The 5,497-nt window shown below is 41.1% G+C and overlaps 1 long non-coding RNA gene across 1 annotated transcript; it reads left to right on the top strand.

Annotated features, from left to right (window-relative positions):
- The first annotated feature begins 2,999 nt into the window (after positions 1 to 2,999).
- On the top strand, positions 3,000 to 5,282 carry LOC120392816. Its single transcript, XR_005591799.1, has 2 exons — positions 3,000 to 3,048; positions 3,420 to 5,282. It is a non-coding gene; the product is annotated as an uncharacterized LOC120392816 (long non-coding RNA).
- The last annotated feature ends 215 nt before the right edge of the window (positions 5,283 to 5,497 follow it).

Below are 5,497 nucleotides of genomic sequence, written 5' to 3'. Positions count from 1 at the left end.
CTCAATCAATATTTACATGACTAAAGTAGTAGTAAGGCTTTCAAAGGTGCTTTGCACCCAGCCATTCCCATAGCCCTAACTTATTTACTTCAATGGGAGATGCTGAGTGCTCAGCCACTTCATTTGGTGCCGAAATACCAATTTAGGAGCCCAACTTTAGGCACCCTGGCCTAAATATTTACAAATTTAATCTAGTACTGATAGAAAAAAATAAAGATTTAACATATCATTCAGTGATCACTGGTGTCCCTCAAATGATATATTCTCTAAATAGTATTTGGCCAGCTGTAGTATTTGTTGAATAAGGTATTTGACAAATAACTGTGAAATTTGTCAAATATAGTCACTGAATTTTATTCAGCCACATTTTCTTATGGTCTCTCATTTATGTTTGAGAAAAAAAAGGCTAGAGATAAGACAATAGTTAGAATACAGAATTGGGGGAAGCTTATGGGTGAACTGAACAGAAATAGGTTTTATGTATGAACTATGTTGTTCCACAGCTAAATGCTTCTCCACCCTATTGTCACAAGTGGGTGGTTGCTCACTGGTAATTAAAATAGCCCACAGAGCAAAAACATGGTTATACCCCAAAAGAAGAGCAAAACTAAGACCCAAATCAAGGTTTGCTTTTCTAGGGGATACCACATTAAGGCCACACCATCTTTTTCCTATAGTCCCAGTCATGCCTTTTGCTTTTATGACCATCAGCAAGACACTCTTGTAAAAAGCCTAAATGCCACATCTACCTTCAATATTAATATAGCCCGGTCATGGTGTTTACTCACCGCTGGGATGTCTCTATCTGGCTGCTGTGGGGATTAGCTCCTTCCAGATCCAACAACCCCTTCTGTCACTTGTTTTGCACATCCTGCTACCTCTCTCTCTCTCTGTGACTCAGGCTGCACTTTCTTTGTCACTTGGCCTTCCAGCCAGGTCACTACATGTTTTGTCCCTTCTGGAATATAAAAGTGTTTCCATAAAAACTGTGTTAAGCAGTCTTCCCAGTCACTGTCTGGACTGTGCCACTTCCCTAGTGTGTGGCAGGGAAACCCAGGCCCACTCGGTACTCTGGGTTTCAGCTCAGGGACCATCTAATCAGCAACTGAGGTCTATAAGCTCCCACCTTGCTGCCTTTTCTCTCTCCAGCTCCTGCTCTATTTCCCTTTGGGGTAAACTCTTCCATCAGAGTCTGGATCCCCTGCATTTCTATTCTCCCCATTGGTTTCCTCCTTTCCCTCTCTACTACTCAGAGAATAGCTGGAGGATTCTACAGTATAGCCCTTTTCTGCTGCAAACTTCCTGGCTTTATACTACTCACACCTGTTCCTTCTCATCGGGCCTCCATCATCAATCAGGGGTTACTTAGGCCACCTATTTCCCCCCAAGTGTACCTTATCTGCTTAATTGGCCCCTTCACAGACTCATTAGCACCTTCTAGGCTAGCGTGGGATGAACATCCCATCTCAGGCTCCCATTGCCATAGTATCTGAGAACCTCACAGTCGTTAATGTATTTATCCTCACAACACCTCTGTGAGGTAGGGAAGTGCTATGATTCCCATTTTCAGACAGGGAATTGTGGCACAGAGAGACTAAATGATTTACCCATAGTCACCCTGTGACAGAGCAGGGAACTGAACCTGGGATTCTTAAGCTCAGGCTTCTGCTCTAACCACCAAACCATCTTTAGTCATATGTATAGGCATAAGGGAATATGGGGTTATGAACCCACAAGTACCTCTCAGGACCCAACATACCTACAAGAGACCATTCAATAAGACGTCTCACTCTATCTCTCCCAACTCCACTGGATCTTTAAACTCATGTACAACTTCCACCACTTGAAGTGATTTAGTCCTTTGATTTTATTAGTCAGGAAAATACGACATGTATGGCCAATAACTACAGGCTCAGTCCTTCTGCTTCTGCCTACAGTTCATCTGCAAGCGATTGTTCCCATTGTTTTCAGCTTAGCCTCGTTGCTTAATCACCTGAAGTGGTTTTCTCTATCATGGTGCTATTCAAAATTGAAGAGCTACAAAAACCTCTTCATCTTCAAATGGAATAAAAAAGAGCCATAAAATAATCACAGGAAGACATTCTGGCCCTTACGACATGATTATGTGCCATTGCCATGTGACATCACCACTTGCTGCCATGCAATATCATTATGAAGGCACCTTGCTTTGATTGTTTTGTGTCTGTTTGTTACTCCATTTGATATAGTACCTCAAACTCTCTCCCTGGGTATCATCACATTAGTTCTTCATCTGTGTGAAAAAAAATCGTATCTTGATGCAAGAAAAAGATAGTTACTCATTGTTAAATATTACTACCTTAGTCATATCAGAAAGATCTGTGCCAGTTCTGATAAGCTAGACTTCCCAAATATTCCTGATTACATTTACTATTTCATTGCAGAATATTGTAATCTATGGACAATTTTTATGATCTTAGTTAGATCACTAGCACACCTTACACATTTCAAGCAACAATAATTTCCAGTTAAACACATCTTAAATATGGGACCTGGAGTCCAGTAGGTTCTGTGAAATAACTTTGTCACCATGCATATTGTTGTGTGGCCCATACTTCAGCCCCAGTCCAAATGTGAGGCTATATTATACTTTTTAAATCCACAGTCTGATATTTGAAAAAAATAGATTCTAAACTCCAAATCATTGTCGGGCAGATTGTGACACACTCCCACTGAGTAGTATCTTACTTCATGAGCAGTCATATTGATTTCCTGGAATAAGATATTAGTTTAAGTAAGGGTCCCTATGACGGGGTGGACTAGGCCCAAAGACCCCTTGCTGGAGGCCACAGGTCCTGCCACACCCATCCCAGGAACGGAGCAGTGGAGAGGTCCTCCAAGTGGGCTAGAGTGGCTGCAGGGGAAGCAGCCAATCAGAGCATCTACAGGGAGCAGCCAATGAGGGACCAGCAGGCCCATATAAAAGGAGCTGCAGCGCTAAGGTAAATTTAATCTGCTTGCAGGGACTAGAGGAGGAAGAGGTGCTTCTGGCTGTCTGAAAGACTTAAGGTAGGTAGTTGGTAACAGGGACTGGGAAAGTGAGGGATAGTTTCTGGCTGGCTGCTGGGACTCAATTAAGATGAGTTATTGGGAAGTGGCCCAGAAAAATGCAGTTAATTAAAGGGATGTGGCACATAGATACTCCTCTGTATACAATCCTTTCATATAAAGGAGCACTGCAATAATTTAGGTTGAACATATTACCTGCCATAAAGTATGCAGAAGGGAGAGAGGAAGAAATGGTTTGACTCCTCCACTATTGATCCAACAGACTCTGCCAAGCAATGGCCTACACTCACATGTATTAATAGTCTTACACTGGAATAGTGCAAGGAGCATGCATACAAATGAATGGTTTCTCTTTGTGTTTGCCTCAACAGCAGAACACCAAGACTCTTTAATCTTGGTAGATTGTGAGAAAAGAGGGTCGAGGCCATAGGAGAGAGCTAAAGGAGGGAGAAACTGGAGAAGCTTTGGGTGAAAGCCTAATTCAATCAGCAATTCTGGCGCATGGCAGAACAAAGGCTGAACCTTTATGTGCTTTGAAATATCTGGTCGCAAACTGCAATATAACTGCTTGGTGGTATTTAACCCACAGTAGCACCAACACAGTAGCCTGGCGCCCCTCAAGTAAAGCGTGGAGCTGCCTGCAACATCACAAAATATTTTGTTTTTCCTTACCATCAGATGGGGTGCGGAAGGAGGAAAGGAAAACTCATTCCCCTGTCTGGAGCCAGCTGGAAAGGAAGAATTGTCTCAGAGACCAGAAGAGTCTGAACTAAGTGACCTGTCTGGGGAGGACTCTGTCTATCCAGAGATCTGTATGCAATGTTGTAGCCATGTTGGCCCCTGGATTTAGGGAGACAAGGTGGGTGAGGTAATATCTTTCACTGGATCAGCTTCTATTGGTGACAGAGATGAGCTCTTGCGTTTACACAGAAGAACTCTAAGCTTGAAAGTTTCTCTTTCCAACAGAAGTTGATCCAATAAAAGATACTATCTCACCCACACTCTCTAATATAGAGACCTTACAGCCTGCAAACATTTTCAGGATTCAGTGGGACTGCCCATACTCATAGTTACTCAAAGGGTATTTGCATGAGGGGGGCCTAACATCCTGTGCCCATAAGTAAGCAACAACTTTTTCCAAAGCCAAGGAAAGAAATTATAGATTTGGTGTAGTGCAATAGTTAGAAAAGTCACAAAGGGGCAGATATGGCCTATTAAATGAGCAATGCCTGCTACTTATGGGGAAATGGCACCTGACTAGTAGCAAGAAAATCATTTTTAATGCTCATAGTAACTGAGACAGAGGAAACCAGGAAGACCAAGGATTCCGATGACAGAAAGCTGTATGTAAAAGTCAACAACTTCCATCACTTCCAATTTTATGATTAAATCTTTCAGTCCAAACAAAATAAATGCATAATTATATTGTTAATAAAACTTCTGAAAGTATAGTAGCAGATAACAGCTGGGGTTTCCCCTATTATCCGCTCAGTGTTCAACCTGGGAATTGATTATAAAGCCTTTGAACTTTTGTTCAAAGTTTGTTTTTTAAACTCAGGGTTTTTCAGTTGCTCTGCATCTACTGTATAATGTAATATTTTCTTGAATCCCTGTTAAAGATGCTGTAAATATCAGATGTGTCGGAACAGACTCTGAAATGAATTAAATGTAATTCAAATTGTGCTTAAGACAAATTAATGTTAAAATGGAGCAATAAATACATATCAAATGTGGAATTATAAAAATATTGAACAATATGATAGAAGTATGTAATCATAATGAATTTCTGTATTTCACTAATTATTGTGTGGATGCATCTGGCAAGCATCTAAGTTATCAAGCGTATGCATATCCACCCTGCAGAAGCACCTGGTAGGTAAGTAGCAAAAATGCAGATTAACAAGTCATCATGTAAATATGTGACAAAGGGCACACGATCTCTTGAAGCTATGCTCAGTGAGATGGGAAAAGGAAAGACTGGTCAATGCAGTTCTATGCATAATATACAATGTCTCTCTAGTGTAGTGAAACTCCTTAAAATGAACCTAAACCCCTCAAAGCATTTTAATGAACACAAACAGCACTGAGATAAAGATGAGTTATAACTATGGAGCAGTGTTAAAGCAAGGTTTTTATCTATTTTATGCAGTTATATGACCCCTGTAGTATCTGAACACCTCACAAACTTTAATATATTTATCCTTCGAACTCCTCTCTGAGGTAGAGACTTGCTACTATTCCCATTTTACAGATGGGGAACTGAGGTAAAGCAAGGCTACATAACTCATCCAAGGTCACACAGGAAGTTTGAGGAAGAGCAGGCAGTTAAGCCTAAGTCTCTCATCCTACACTAGTGCTCAAGCTCAGTGCCATCCTTCCTCTCTAGAATTTTACAGACAAAACACCTGATTCCGATCTCACTTATCCCATTATGAATTAGGAATAACTC

The sequence above is a fragment of the Mauremys reevesii genome, linkage group 1 (genome assembly GCF_016161935.1).
Source record: "Mauremys reevesii isolate NIE-2019 linkage group 1, ASM1616193v1, whole genome shotgun sequence".
Lineage (NCBI taxonomy): Eukaryota > Metazoa > Chordata > Testudines > Geoemydidae > Mauremys > Mauremys reevesii.
This window is presented reverse-complemented; position numbering and strand designations above follow the sequence as displayed.